The sequence below is a fragment of the Protopterus annectens genome, chromosome 12.part0 (genome assembly GCF_019279795.1).
Source record: "Protopterus annectens isolate FY-2018-M chromosome 12.part0, PAN1.0, whole genome shotgun sequence".
NCBI classification, from domain to species: domain Eukaryota; kingdom Metazoa; phylum Chordata; order Ceratodontiformes; family Protopteridae; genus Protopterus; species Protopterus annectens.
In genome coordinates, this window is record NC_056746.1 from 853,967,035 (window position 1) to 853,984,416 (window position 17,382).

Below are 17,382 nucleotides of genomic sequence, written 5' to 3' on the forward strand. Positions count from 1 at the left end.
ACACCTCACCTCATATTTTAGCAGGCAATTTGCTAGACTAGCCAGTAATTGTGCTGTTTATAAAACATAAAATCAGGTACTATAACTGAACCCTACAGCAGAAGCCAGGAGAAGCACGTGAATATATATATGCTAGAAATTAGCAGCAGATGAAAAAGCACTTAATCAGATGGCAACGCACTAGAAACTTACTTGCTATAACTGTGCAGTACATAACACAAAAAGTTAGGTGCTATCACTGAATTCTAGAGCAAAAAGCCAAAAGAAACTTGTTAATATAGTTTCTAGACATAAACAGCAGAAAGACAACACTTAGCCAGAGTTTAACACAGTAGAAACAAGTAAAGTGCTATCACTGAATTCTCACTGAAAACATCAAAAGAAACTTGATAATATATTTGCTAGATATTAACAGTAGAAAGATAACAGTGCTTAGCCAGATTTTAACACAGCAGAGAAAAGTTAGGTACTATGTCTGAATCCTAGTGCAAAAAGCCAGTGGAAACTTTGTAATATGTTTGCTAGATATTAGCAACAGAAAACACAACACTTAGCCAGATTGTAATACAGTAAAAGCTTATTTGTGATTCTTTTTAGTACAAGGCTGTGTGGAATATTGAAGATTTACCGATGGTTGGCATGGTTTAATCATGAGGATGATGCCCGAGTGATTAAATAAAGACAACTGTGGGTAAATTTCAATATACCACACCACGGAGTCAGTTATTGCTATTATACAATGACATTATTTAAGAAAAAAAATCATTACTTTTCTTAAATAATGTCTTTGTATAATGCCTCTGTAGTGACCTTCCGTGTTTTTCAGGTATCCTGTGTTTTTTTCTGATGTACTGCACATGAAAATGGGACTTGTGTTCCCATGCTTACGCAGTACATCAGTGCTGTGTAAAGATAGCAATAGAGAATGGAATATCTCCGTTGCTTTTTTTTTTATTTTATTTTATTTTTTTATTGGAAAGAAAAAACGAACCTGGGAGACTTTTAACATCTGGGAGTGCCGGAACAGACAAAATAATATGATAATTGGATGCGTTTCTTTAGTTTTGCAGAACGTACCTGATTATCCTGTTATTTTTGTCTGTGCCATCTCCCTCGTTCATTTGAGGTCTTCCCTTTTCTATTTTTCTCAAAAAAAAGAAAGAAATGTAAGAAACTGATGAGATATGCTAATGGAAAAAAGTCCGGGTGACCGGCTCTTTTTCCATTGGTATATTCTCAGATTTACAACAAGCATGCTGGTTGGGCTGATTAATCAGCGTGCTCGTTTTTGAATATTAATGGCCAGTTATTGTATAATATGAAATAACAGAAAGTTCTGTTAAGAAATTCAAAATAAAAAATAATGCACCTTACTATAGAGTGAAGGAGCTGGAGGAAGTTGATTTCACTTAGGTCATGGGGTAGAAAGGTGTTTTTAAATATGAAGCCATAAAGGTTGTAGTAGCTAGAGTACAACTGAGATGAAGGGAGGGTCAATCAGGTACTTCAATGAACTGCAGTTACCCATGGTTTTCCACCAAAAACAATGAGGTAGAATGTTTATGGATACAAAGCCAAGGTCTTTGAACTCTAATCACACGCCCAACAGTCATTCACTCTCATGTGCAAATTTAATATCAACTTCTGATTTCCATCCTTTCATATTCTTTTTGACATCCAATTTCTTTATCAGGAGCTTTATGTTAGTGCCTGAAACTGAGTTTTATTTCTTCCCAAAAGAATATGTTACTTGTGCTAACATTAACTTTAAAACAGAAATTGATGTCTTTCAAACAATTGTTTCTACATATAATTTGATTTTGGAATTAAAATGCAGGCATTAGGCTTTTAATTCATCTTATTGACCTGATCAGGATTCTTCAGTGAAATATGATGGAGTATGATTAAACTCATGGAAAAATGTCTTGCTATCAATTATATTAAGTTTGTTATACATCATTTATTATTTACTTTAACAGTTATGTAACTCCTACCAAAAAACTTCATTTTACAAAGTTTTTTTTTCTCCTTCAGTAATTTAAATGAGAACATTTTGCATGTATTTTGGCATTCTCCTCCAGTGACAAAACTGTGACCTTTTATTGCTACGAAACTTTGTCACTTCAGTACAATAGCACTTGATTTGTCTATGCATTATAAAATTTGGACTAAACTTACAAGCAAAGATAATGCATTATTCTTTATTGCACTATCTCCTTTTGTAAAGGTTTGTAAAACTGCTCAGTGGACTAATCTGCAAGAGATTTTCTTGACAAGATTTTCTTTCTGTACAAAGAAATATTTAAATCCACACAACCTATATCCCAAGTTAAAAAATCAATGTCTGAAAATCATTATGAAGAGGGTTATATCAAATAAGTCTGGACTCATCCTTAATTTGAACCTGTATTTTTTGTTTCATTCAAATATTGTACTTGAATTACTTGTTACTTTTGGTTTTAAATACTCTGAAAATTATTCATTTTGGTTATTTTACTCTCAGTTAACTAGTGTTAGTTTCCTTTGCATAGTTTGGCTAGCCAGCAGACCATTTTTGTCTCAATACACATTAAAATGTAATAAAAAGAAGTTAAGAATAGAGAGTGCCATGTAGCACAAGAGAGTCGTAAAAGGGTTAAAGAGCAGACAAGCTTTGAGGGAACTGGTTGAGCTAAATTGAGGGAGATGGGAAGGCAAAGGTAGGAAGACGTACGAAGAAGTAAGGAGTACAGGAGAAAGTACAGTTAGCTAGTTATAGTTCAGGTGGATAAAGAATTACAGCATGATGTCCTCTTGGACTGTAGAATTTAATTATTCATTTATGTCAGCCATATAATTAACCACAAACATGAATCTATGGATTGCCTGAATGGCCATACTATCAGACTGATGAATCTTCTTACCAAAGGCATCACACAATCAAGGCTGTTTTTCAACAAACTTACAAATATCAAAAAGCATTTTCCATCCTTATAGGTTCATGGGTAGGTACTAGGCTATCTGCCTGAGTGCATTTATAAGCCTAGCTAGAGTGTGTCAGCTTTCGCCGCCCCATTGATTAATTAACTGAGCCTCTGTCAAGAAGAGCCAATGAAGTGATTCCAGGGGTGTATTTTCTGTTACCCATCCACTCGTCAAGGTTTCTCTTGAAGAGTGTAGTGAGGGGCTCTACCTAATGTAGTTAGGAATTTTGTTCCAAAGCATGAGGAGTCTCTGTGACAGGAATCTATCCCTCCAGCATGTTCTATTTGTTGTTGTGGTGAGGTTTAGCTCACTAGAGTGAGTGGCTCGCAGTGACTTGGATTTCTTTAGGTGGTGCATGTCCATCAATTCTGAGTTGGGCATGGCTTTGTAAGTCAGGCAAAGATCACGTCTGAGTAAGCAATATGCCACTGAGTACAGCCGGAGTTTTTCCAGTCAGGCTGCATAGGACATATATTTGAGGCCAGTAATCCTCTTGGTGAGGTACTTTTGTGGTCTTTCCAGCTGTTGGAAGTGTCTTGTACTCTATGATGGTCTGATGAGTTATAAGTACAGGGGCACTATAACCTCTTTATTTCTATATGCGAACCCTTTAGTAATTAGATGGGCTACATAGAAGGATTTCCTAACTACTTTGGCAATATGATTGTCAAAGGAGAGATTACTATCTACCTGGGTCCCCAGATTTCTTATTACCTCTTCTGTATTAAGGGAGCTGCCACCTATGTGGTAATTCATGGGTGTTTTGTTTTTCCCAAACGGGATGACTATGCATTTTTTGGCATTCAGCTTGAGACCATGACTTTGACACCAGGTGTCCGTCTCCGTAAGGCCCTTTTGGAGAATGCCCGTGTCAGCCGGAGAGTCAATTATGGCTCCCAGTTTGCAGTCATCAGCAAACTTGGTTAGCCATAGTCCTCCTGTGTTTGCCTGTACTTCTGAGAAGTATAAGCTGAACATTAGGGGTCCCAGCACCGAGCCTTGTGGGACACCACTTGTGACAGGTTTAGAGTTGGACCTGGAGCTTGCTATTCTTACAGTGTGAGTTTTGTCTATAAGCCAGTTGGCAACCCATCTCGTGACGTAGGAGTTTATGTTCAGGCTGCTGAGTTTTTCTATAATTCCCGAGTTGGGAATGGTTTCAAAAGCCTTGGTGAGGTCAAGGTAGGCTGTGTGAACCACCTTTCCCTGATCTATGGCCTTGGTGACTGTCTCGAAGAAGTCAACCAGGTTTAGTAGGCATGATCTGCCCTTAACAAAGCCGAACTGGGTCAGGTCAAGTGTTTAGAGGTTCCCAATGTCTTTGCTAATGAGTTCCATGATGATGCTCTCCATAGCCTTGCAGACCAGGCTAGTCAGGCTTATGGGGCGATAGTTACCAGGGTCAGTTGTGGCCCCTCCTTTGTTGAGCGGAATAACCGTTGCTGTGCGCCATTCTATGGGCATGTAGCCTGTGAAGAGGCTGAGGTTGAACAGTGTGTTTAGGTGGGGGGTTAGTTCATTCTATAGTTCGTGCAAGACGTAGCCTGGGACACCATCTGGCACCACTGATGCTGTGCTTTTGACTTTTGAAAGGGCTGGTTTCACCTGTGCATCTGTGATTTCCGGGACACTACACTTTTCTGGTATTGCTGTGGGCCCTTTTGGGGGTGAGAGGGGGGTGAAGTTTGCACTGAATTTATCTGCCAGGATGTTGGCAATATCAGTAGGTTCAGTATATTTTGTGCTATTTTGCACTAGCTCAGAGCATATCTGCGAGTTGCCACTTAGATTCTTGACATAGCTAAAGCAGGCTTTGTGGTTATCTTTCGAATCCTTGGCTATTTTTCTTTCGAAGTTAGCCTTGGATGATTTTATGAGGGACCTTAGTTTCTTACTGATACTGATCACGGATGTCTTTCCTTCTTGGGATTTGCTTTTTTTTGAACTAGCTTCCTCCTTCAATTGTATAGCCTGTTTATGGCAGGGGTCCACCAGACTGGTTTCCTTCTCTTAGGGGAGTGAGTCTTGGCTTTGCTAGGGATGGCACGATCCATGCATCCTTGTAGGTGCTCATAGAGTGGATTTGTAAAGGTTCTTGCATCTTGGACACTGTTATCCTTTAGCGTGGGGGCTGTGAAACTTACCACCTCTGTCTTAAGTAAGGTGAAGTTTGCTATAGAAAAGTTTTTCACTGTGGTTTCCTTGGTTGGGGGTGGTGGTGTGGTGTGGACACCCAGCATGATTAGTTTATGGTCTGATCTAACCCAGTGATGGGTTGACCTCCGGTGCGGAACACCTGTCAGCCATGTTGTTGATAACCAGGTCCAATATGTTTTCACCTCTGGTAGGGGAGTTTACCAGCTGATCCAGGGCATTTGAGTTGATAAATTCCAGGAAGCGCTGGACCTGGGAGTTTGTACTTGAGTAGTTTTCCCAGTTAACGATAGGGTAATTGAAATCGCCCAATATCAGGGTATTCGGTAGAACCTTCATGTTTTCTTGTGTCTCCAGAAACGTGGAGTGGTGGTCCTGGGTCATGGAGGGTGATCTGTAGCAGACCACAATTTGCATTGCAGATTTGCTCGATGTTAGTTGCACATGGATGATCTCAGAGGTATCATGCTGCGCCACTAACCTGGAGGTGTAGGTATCCTTTGCTGTCTCACTGTTAGTTGTATATGTGTCAGAATAATTGGTGTGAATCATTGTTCACTAGACACAATGTAATATTTGTCAATGTTTTTAAAACCATTGAAATAATACCTGATGGCACAATTACAGGTATCGTAAGGGTTTTCACATTCTCTTTTAAAGGTGGGGAAACATTTCTGAAGCAAGATAACCTTATAAAAAATTCTCTCCTTAGAAATGTCAAGTTTTCTATTCAAAATGATAAGACATCAAGCCAATAAATAACTAAAGTTGACTAATTATAGTGGATAATAACTCATTATTTTCTTCTAAATAGTCATACCTAAATAAGGAATAGCAGATTAATGACAGGAATGAGAAATACCTTTATTTTTTTTTTTGAAACACCCATCATAAAAAAATGGTCAAGAATACTATTCACAAATTTCTGATAATCAGATTCCATGGATGGCCTAACAAATAAATTCAGAGAACCCATATCTTTATTATTCTTATGCAAAACTGCTTAAAGCTAAAATTTGTACATCAGCTGCAAAGTTTATGATTGATATTTTTCCCCCTTTAAAATTATTTTGCATTTCATTCAGAAGGCAGTTTATTTTATTTCACTTTAACATGCTCTGCCATGTTAAAATAGTAAAATTAAATGCAGTTAATTACTCAAAACATACTCATTTATGTCTGAATGTGCATTGTGACCATAGGCTTCCTAAAAATGTGACTCCAACAGAGAAAACAATGAGAAAATGAAAAGAATAACAGCATGCATTATACTGTAAAGTGTGTGTCTGTTATCACTGTACCAAAATATGGCATTTAACTACAATGAGACCATTAGCAAAAAACTCGAATGCCAAAGTTGATACACGGTCTGAAAAAAAATAATATCACCCCATCTATTAACATGGTAGCTTCATATCTCAAAGACCCAATACCTACAGGAGAAATTCCACTCTCAAACACAAACAATCGAAGAATTAGATGACTATATAGCCACTACAAGATCCAGCATGAGATTCAGGAGATCAAGCTCCTTGAAGGCCAAAAGGTCTTTAACTTGCTCATCAAACCTAAGAACCTGTATAGTACACATCCTGGAAAACCATTAGTCCTTCCCAACCACGATTACAATCAATGTACTCCAGCCAAAAAAAAAGTAAAAAAGTACAACCATAGATATATTCAGGTCTGTCAGCACATTGACAAAAGAAGAGTAAATGAGCTTTGAATTGCCATAGTTATCATGGATAAGTTAACAAGGAAATTAATCAGACTTTCTGTCCGGTATTCAAATGCAGACTTTATTTTACTCATAAATCAACTTTTGCTATACACACTGATCTGTCATAGTCATAGTAAATTATATAAATTCTTAAAACTTCATAAACTATAAAATAAAATGATTGCTTTCTTATTACCCGTATACCATTCCAAGAATACTATTTTATTACTTCAAGGAAAATAGAAAAATGTATAACAACGAAGACTCAAGAGAACATGTTTCTCAAAAAGCTGACAGAATATTCTGGAATTCTAATCTCAAGGAGTTGGTTTATTCTTGTTTGCATTATTCAGGTATCCAAATCCAGCCCGCTGAACAGAATCTCAGTAATGCTCATGGGAAAAAAATGGAGCCAGCAGTGTGCTATAATCCAACCAGGTACTTTAAAGAGAAGGATATGCTCTGATTGTTAAATAATTAAAATAGTACTTTCTTACTTTGTTCTAGCATTTATTGTTGCAGATGCATATAGAAAAAATTAAGCCAAGAATTTTCTGTAAACTCATCTGCACTAAGTTAATTAAATGGCTGTCATGATGTGCTGAGAGTAAACAGCTTTCACCTGAAATTGACCTTCAGATATCATGAATATAGGTTACTGGAAGTGAAAATAGATAAATCTTGAAAAGGTTCAGAACTATGTTGGGTCATTTGTCTTGATATAAAATACTAATACAGGTATGTGTGCCTTAATTCCATAGCTTACACTGTGCAGTGGTACAGCGGTAGCATTGCTGCCTCACAGCAAGAGGTTCTACTGTTCGATTCTCGGCTGGAGTGCCTTCTGTGTGGAGTCTGCATGTCCTCCCCGAGGTTGAGTGGCCTCCGAAAGACATGTGTGAATGGGCGCGCCTTCACTGAAGGTTGGGCGTCGGCCTGGCAACTCAGCACCATAAAAATCGACTGCCAATCATTAACGGACCAGAGTTCCACTGTGGCGACCCCTAACTGGGAAAAGACAAACAAACGCTGTGATTTATTTGTAAGATCTAAATGTGTAGAAACACTTTAGTGGTAAATTTGTTGCAGGAGAGATAGCAATGCTGTCAATCTAATGGATATTTTTTTGAAGACATACATGACGCTGGACTGAGTTTCTGCTATTTTATTTGCACAGGAATATGTTATTGTATTTCAGGTTGTAAGCATAAACATGATTTCATAATTTCAGACTCTGAACAAGTACCCTTCCTTTATTGCAATCTAAAATAAGTATATGTGCACTGTCACTAGCTGGGGGAAGGGTCTTTACATATCATGTCCTGTTCATGTGTATGGCTGACACCATCTGTGATTTACATAGTGGAAAAGGGGTTTAGAATTACATTTCTTTCTGTCTGGAAGTGCTGCATAATAAACTGATGACTTGGAGTTCTGGTGTTAAATTCTAAAAGAAGAACAAACTTGCATGGTCAACAGCTTCTCTGATAAAAATATACAGTCGTTTCAACACAAACATATAGATTAGGGCTAAATATACCCAAGAATCATTGCCTCTCCTTAACATGGATGGTCTATAACTATTATCCAGTATTAGACTATAAGTACAAGAAGTTAGAATGATTGCAAAAGATATCAGCCAGAAACTAACAAGTATGAAAATAAACTTAAAGACCAAGCTCACAAGATATCATACACTACTAATGATTTTATTTTCTGTACTGGGATGGCTTTGTTATTATTCTGTGCTTTATGCCACTGAATACCCTAAAATATATTGCTACATTTGGCATTGACTACAAAGTAAAATCTATTGAAACTGTTCAAGATAAAGATTTGGCTTCTAGCTGATTTCCCATCATCCCAACTTACTGTCTTAATGATAATTAGTAGTTGTTTATTAACTGTAAGGCGCTAACTGCCTGGTCTTTAAGTGGAGCATGCCTGGGTTGGAAAAAATATAACCAACCAGTCCTGCTAGGACTACTCACTAGCTACTGCTTTATGTGACACACACACACACACACACACACACACACACACACACACACACACACACACACACACACACACGCGCGCACACACACACACACACACACACACACAAACACACACGCACGTGCGCGCACACACACACACACATACACACACGAGCGCGCACGCGTGCACATGCATACATAAATATGGATATGTGTACACATTCACATGATGAATGTACACACACAAACATAAACATGTCTATGCAGGCACATGTGCACACAGTCTCATGTACACATGTGAACTATGTACATGTACACACAGCTGAAACACTGGTATGTCTTCAAGGGGGTCATTTGCATATATCCCATGTGCCTTCACTACAGGAAGTTTTAGATATTACACTGTGAAGATATTAGCTTTACCAAGTCTTTCATGCAGATTTTCTAATGGATGATAACTAATTACAACTTTTTTGTTTCTTAAAAACTGCTGCTTTTGTTTGGTTAAAAGTGAGAGCATGCGATAACCCAGCCAGCCAGCGATGTTTGCCTCTCATTGCAGATGGAGTATTTATTTGTTGGACATTTGTATCTTGGTGCAGAGGGAGTGCTGCTTAGAAAAGATGTTTAGGAGAAAACATTAGCCTCTCAATGCAGAGAAGGGGTTTAACAGGAGTAGTGACTCCTGGTGTTTTGCAATGGAGGATTTGCTGATGGAAACCTGATTCAGCAGTACTGAGAAGATTACCTGAAGACCAAATAAGAATGTTTTTAAGCCTTACCAAAAATAATCTGAGCAATTTGCTGGAGGTTGAATCCTGAATGCAATGTAATACTTTATGTTTTCTTATTAAGATGTAAAATTTGTTTTTGTTTGTCTGTTTGCCACTATAAATAAAAGTTTACTGTGTGAGTTTTACCCACTACATTTGTGGTTTTATCAGGAGACAAAATTTGGTTGTCCTACCAAATTGTCTTATTTCATTCCTGCTTCACATACTGTAGTACACTAACATTTGAGACTTGTTTCCTCAACCAAAAAGAGAGAGGGGGTTATAGTGCGTGCACTGTGTGTGCGCACGTGTGTTTGTGTGTGTGTGTGTGAGAGAGAGGGAGAAAGACAAAGAGTTGTCACCACTGCTTTACCCAAAAATTGAAAGGTTTGCAGAACTCAAGTGTAAAACAATATGATAATGAATCAATTTATGATGACCTTTCAAGAACAGAGTAAGTTAACTGTCAGACATTTAGTTAATCTACTGAAAGATGTGACTGATAATTTGATTGTGCTAAAAGAAAGACTACTATCTCATAATGCCTAGAACTGAGCAAATTAATTGTGTAACTAGAAAGATGCAATTGTTTACAAACACCCAGAAAATGTTAGTGAAATGTCTTAAATTTCAAAAGAAGCACACTGTTAAATAATGTTTAACTAGTAACAAAAAAGAAATTTTAACCAAACTATTAGCAATAACAGCATAAGTGCTGTGTCAAATAAAAATGTGATTTCTAACCAAGTTGACAGAAATGAAAACATAACTACTATACCAAACAGAAATGTGATTTTTATCCAGGCTTCTGGCAATAAAAATGGAAATGTTGTTACTTTAAGAAATGTAATTTTTAAGCAACATGCTGGCAATAAATGTGTACCAATGGAGTGTGACAATGTAATTTTTATGCCTGTAGAGTAAGCCTACCTTTGAGATATAAATAAGATAGCTAATTTTGCAGGATGTTCACACAGAGGGTTAAAGATGTGAGTTGTAGTTCCTGTCTATAGGGTTTGATTCCCTCAGCCCTCATTTGCCTACTGTGTAACCTTGAGTAAGTCACTTAACCAGACATTGCTCTTGAGTAACCACTGAAAAGGGGCTGTATTACTATTTGCGGAGGGATGGAAATGACAAGATTCAAAGATTTCTGAAGCACTGGTCACACTTGTTAAGGAAACTTATGTCTGTAAACATAAGACCTATGACCAGAGAAAGGTATAGGGGATAGGAGTTCAAAAAGGTAAAGAAAATCTTATAACACTTCTAGAAATTCAGATACTGATGGTCACATTGGAGCTTTAGTTCCTAATCTAACAAATTATATAATAGATCAAGATTTTCTCAAATTCAAGATATTGCAGAAATTGTGGGGAAGGGAGCACAGTTCTATGCTCTATGGTCCTATCACACCTCAAGTAGAAATTGTCGTCAGCAGCAGCTGCCTCACAGTTACATAAACATACAACTGATAAACAAAATAATACTCCTAGCAAAATGTGGAAGAGAAGCAGCAGCCACCTGACACACTACTGAGAACACACAGTTTGGAATATACTCCTGACTTTGACCCAGCCCATGGGGGGGGGGTAGGAAAAGCAGTGGTATATTCCTGGTTTAAATACCCCAGGGAGGAGAGGAAGGGTAATAAGCAGGGATGGCTGCCCTAGTGGTGATACTGGAGTATGCATTCCATCATACCTCTCAACTGTACCAAATTCCTTGGTATTTACCATTTTTTAGGGCAAGATATTGGGATGCCATAAATTCCCAAGTGGCCCCCTTAATTTCCAAATTTGCCGGTCTTTTTTTTTTTGTACTATTGCCACTTTAAAATTATGGCTGATGTCACCACCACCCATCACCAGCCTACAGTGGTGTGCATGATGACATCAGTTACTGGACTCGGAGGGAAAAGAAAATTATTATCTAACAGTATCTAACAGGCCTGTAAGCTTTCTCTTTATTTTATCTGCTGTATTAGTGTATCTGCTAGCTGCCGCTCACTCAACTGTCCTCTGCAGGTTAGCTTAGCTAGGTGTGCTTTATCTTTATTTTATCTGCTGGGCTGGCCTGCATCGATCATAAGCATTATTTTATAATTAGGTGTGTGTCACTGTAGTCAGCCATTGTTATATTTACTGCAGGTATTATTATTTTATCGTGTGTATCTGCTGGTGTATTTAGATTAGGTAGGTGGCTTGGGCTGGCCTGTTTATTTTATCTGCCACTCACTCAACTGTCATTGTTGTATTATTTGCTTAGACAGGTGTGTTATATCTTTATTTTATCTGCTGGGCTGGCCTGCGTCGATCGTAAGCTAAAAGTCCACCACACTGTCGCTCAACCGTTATTTCCTGCTGGCAGTATTCAACCATTTTACTTGCTGTTGCCGGCTGTGGTGTGTGTGTGTGTGTGTGTGTGTTGGTGTATTTAGATTAGGGAAGTGGCTTGGGCTGGCCTGTTTATTTTATCTGCCACTCACTCGTATTATTGTACTTAGATTAGATATGCTTTTATTTTATCATGCTGCTAAGTCCACCGCATTAAGCATTACTGCTCAACCATTTTATTTGCTGCAGGCATTATTCAACTGTGTGTGTTCTCTATTTTATTTGCTGCAGGCATTTGTGTGTGTGTGTGTGTGTGTGTGTGTGTGTGTGTGTGTGTGTGTGTGTGTGTGTGTGTGTAAAATGCCCCAGGTAAGTATACCTGGTGGTTAGAGTCACTCAAACCCTGTACCTTCAATACAAGAAGCAAGAGCCTGAATTCCCTACATACACCACCACTTGTGTACAGTGTTTGGCTCTTTAGTCTGTTCCTCTTACAATTTGTGGTTTTCTACCATGTTAGTGAGAACTGAATTCACTAAATGATAGGAAGATTGAAACTTAAATGGCTATCTTTCAGGCAACACACGGTAACACAAAACATTTTATTCTAGCAACTTTACTAAGATTATACAAGCAATGTTTAAAATGTATCCCTAGTTATGGGCCTTTGCCCCCCCCCCCCCCCCACACACACACACACAATAAATGTTGGCTTTTTCCAGATTTCTTGTGCTGCATAGTTCCTTGGGGAGAGAAGTTTAGTGCTGCTTATACCAAGCCTGTTTGTGTTAGTAGCACAACGGGTACAATACCTGCTTTTGATGCAGAAGGCCGTGGGTCCTACTTCCACAGTATGTAGATAGATTGCTTTTACTGTACTGTGTTATACTTTTAAAGGGGGTGGATTTTGCAGTCCTGAGAATGTCTTCTTTGGCAGAGATACCTAGAAACTATGAACCTGTTATCAGTTTGCCATCCATTCCCTATTGCAATATTAGTAGTGCCTAATTATTTTTAATACAATGGGCAATTTATTCCTCAAGGGCAACAGGCACTTTGTAGATGAAACAATGAAATATAAAGTTGTTTGTTAGCAGTAACCTCATCATTAGTTACAGATATCTTTAATGTGAAATTATTTAGATGACTTGTACTTCTGCAGAGATTGTGCATATTTACTGGTATTCATGGATTGTAGAAGTTTGCGTAGACTTTTATGATGGAAATATTCTGAAGTGAACAGTTTTGTCATTGGTTCATGCATTATGTTTCATTGCTTACTGGAAAAATGTTCAAAATAATAAATTTAAAACATGCTCTAACAAGTGTGCTGTACTGTACAAGGAATATAATTTAATACAATTGAGAATGTATATCAAAGAAATGTATGTTTTGTGTGCAAGGGGGCTATGAATTGAAAACACCACAATGGCAATCTTTATCCACCACTGGCCAGGTGCATTTTCATTGACTGTGGGTTTCAATGCTGTTTCAATGAATGTGAGTTTACTTTCAAGGGCAGAGAAGTTTCAATGCTAAGTCTGCTTTCATTGTGAGAGTACTGCTTTGTTTAGCAGATGTCTATTAGTGTTTGTGCCATACAATGTAAAATAAAAGTTTTAAATGAAATCCAAATAATCATTATAGAAGTAAAGCAGTATGCACATTACAGTGTTTATGGTAAATGGGGCAAAACAGCCAAGTAATAAGACATTGGAATGACTAAAGAGTGGAGGGCTTTGTATGGGGGGGCCCCATTCGACCATGATTTTATGAGAGGGGAAGGGTGGCAAACTCAGACAGCCATGGGTGGCATAAACTCTAGCTATGCCACTGATCAGTAGGCCATGGAAAATGACTTTTGGAGGTCCTAGCAAACTATAATACTCTTTTGCTAAGATTAGAATATTGCCTATCATTAAATGCTCTACTTTTACCACAAAACCCACATACTGCAAGTCACCAATAACAAAATCTTAAGGTTCATCAACTTTGCCCTTCCCAGTGGACATCATTGCTACACATTTTTTACTATTTGCTACAGGGTCTAACACCATATTTTGGTTGTCTGTTCTTCAGTTTGTGTTTGAAAGTCGGTATCCCACAATTCCATCAGAGTGGGTGGAGTTACATAAATATGTATGCAAATTTTATGTTAATCAACGTACAGATTTGTACTGATTTTTCATGGGGCTTTGTCCAGATTTCTGATGTTTCCATGTTGAGAGTTATGCATTCCATGCTTGCAAAACACCATGGACATACACCAACAGACATTCTTGGCCTTAATACCGGTATGTTATTGTATGTCAGATATTGAAAAAAGGATATGAGAAGGACTTATTTATTAGCCAAAGAAGCCACTAAAGAGACTGATGGAGAAGAATTCTTAGCACATGATACAAAATATTTTCAAAAAACCAATCAGTAAAACAGAGGAGCGATATCTGTGTGGACAGAAAGAGAATGAGAAAGAGAGAATTTACTTAGAAAAGAAATGGAACTTGAACAGAACCCTACGTTTCTCTCTATTATGTTAAAACACAGGGATAGTAAAAATGGGGCTATCATCCTGTATGCAGGTACTCAGAGAAAGAAATTATTAAGGTAAAAGCTAAGAAGTTGCTAAATGCAGAAAAAAGTCAATACCACAAATTGTTTTTCATAAATGGAGAAACAGGAGGAGAAGAAGAAGAAGAAAGACCTACATCTGTATTCTAAGATGAGAACAATATACCCTCCATTTCATGTCAGTGTACCAATGAAAGTATTTTTGATGGACCCCTATTGAAATATCGGCAATCAAAATGTAGCGTGCAGAAAGCCAGGGAAAAAAAGACTGAAAACCCAGAGAAGAGTGAACCTTGAAATCCCTCTTCTCCTTAAAACATCTTTTTCTGGAGGGGCAAGTCCCCACACCGCCAAAGTTATATATACCAACTCCAAGATCGCCATACCTCAGAGAAGAGGGAGTATTCCAAGAAATGGCATCTCATATTTAGTTTATGTACGGCCAATCTTTCAACCATTCAGTCTCCTCATAGGTTCATAGGTTGGTACTAGGCTATCAGCCCTAGGGCCTATACAAGCCTAGCCATAACAATTCCCTGGATATTTCTTCCCACAATATTTACTTCCCTGGACCCCTGTCTAGCAGGGCGACTGACGTGATTCCCGAGGTGAATTTCCTATCTCCCATCCAATCGTCAAGGTTCCTTTTGAAGGGGGCCAAGGTGGCGCTCTGCTTGACATGTATGGGCAGTCTATTCCAGAGTATGGGGAGTCTCTGGGTCAGGAACCTATCCCTCCAGCATGTTTTGTTCATTGTGATGACAATGTTTAGATCCCTGGTGACTCTGAGAGTTTAGGATATCTTTAAGTGGAGCATGTCCAACAGCTCAGGGTTTGACATGGCCTTGAATGGTAAGCAGAGATTGCCTTTGCATATATTCATTTTGGGGCTCTCTCAAGCAGGTCCCAACATTTCAATTGGTTGCTCTTCTGGATTTGGTAGATGTGCAAATAATCAACAAAAAAATTAAGAAAACACAATGGGAGGAAGATGCATTAAGCAGGGCCATATAATATATACTTAGAGCATACTTTGACTTAAGGAACAACATATTTACCAGGTGATTAAAGTCAGAGAACAAACAAAACAGTGTTGTAATAAAACTGAAGTCTATGCCAAAGAAGGCCACAGTGCAAGACAACAAGAAATGGGATCAGCTACTTGCTTATCTCCTGTCTGTTGTAAGAAAGATACAACAAGCTTCAAAAGATTTTTCCCATTTGAGTTACTATAGCAGACATATCCTTCACATTTGCTGGACATAGCTTAGGGAGGAAGAGAAAACCTCATTTAGAAAAGTAATAGTACACTTTACAGACTTGCAAGATAGGTAAAATATCATGATGTCAGTAGTGAAGGAATATATGCAAAAGCCACACAAAATGCAACAGAGAATGTATAACAAGAATGCCAGAATCTGAGAATTTAAAACATTGGACAAAGTGCTAATGTTAGTCTCCTCTGCTAAGAATAGCTTCCTAGCAAGATGGGAGGGGTGCCATGAGGTAACAGAGAAAAATGAATAAAGTAACCTATTAAATAAGACAGACTGGAAATTTGTTTTAAATCACACATTGAAACTGTTTCCAAAAGCAGTTCTCCCCAAAAACTTCCAGATTTCACAATCAGTATATCAAAGTAATTCTGAAGTTCAAGATCAAATACAAGTATTATACCCCATACTTATGAAACAGTTGGCTTAGAATGACTTTCACGTGACACATATTAAGTTAGTTTTATTAAAGTTTTTTCCCACTTGTATAATGCAGGAAACATAGAAGTAGAATAGACAGAAATGCAGTGGTTGGCTAAGTGACAACTTCATAGCAAACTGCATGCAGAGGAAAGAACAATGGTTTACCACTAAGATCAATGGCAGGACCTGTTTCTTTACAGGTAACTTCTAGAAGATGTGAAAAGACAGAATTCATTGTTCACTAATGAAACGTGGCCAGAGAAGATGGGTCATAAACTGTCTGTAAAGTAAAAGAATGAAAAAAGTAAGGACTTGCAGAAGATTCAACAGTGGCCAAATGTTTGCCAGCTAAATTGCTATGGAAAGAAGTACAACAGAAGCCCTGTAATTACCTATCATTTTGGGAAAAGGATGTTATCATACACAGGGCAATAAAGCAAAAAGGGGTTATCACCCATAATGGCATGAAGCTAGGGAACATAGTGACAAAATAACAGATAAAATAATTAGGGTTCTTGGATGCACAGACAGCATTTAGAGGATGGGGTCAACGGTTCAGTACAAAAGGCTCCTAAATGAACTCCCGTTTATATTCCAGAGACCTTGCCTGTTTAAAGATTTAAAGTATAGACTATAAATGAGAGGTCAAAAATTGCAGAGATAGATTTTCATGAAAAACATTTTTGAAATATAAACTCAACATCTAAAGGGCGTGAAGTAGGAGAAAGTATTCTAAGACCTAAGCCAACACAGGAATGGAGAAAGGAAATTCTGCCAATAGGGATAACTGCAACTAGGGATACAGAGAATAAGCAAGAGGGAGCTGGAATTTATTGGAAAAAATGGCAAATGATCCAAGGTATTGAGAGCAAATACTTAAAGAGGGAATGGTAATAGAATAGGAAGAGGCCAAGAATTAATTTGGACTACAGGTTAAAAATTCATTTCCCTATCAATGATTGATATCAGAGTATAAGCAAAGAGAAAGGAATAAGGGGATCCTAAGTGAAATACCAGCACTGAAAGAGTTTTTAGTAGAATGTAGAACAGAAGCTACTGTTAAAAGGGGGCTAAATAGTAGGGCATATGAAATATTGCATAATAACTATCGGAATCAATCACAGCTGGTTAGAACGGATTGGAAAGAGATTGGCTAAACAATCACCAGTAAATAATACGATGATATAT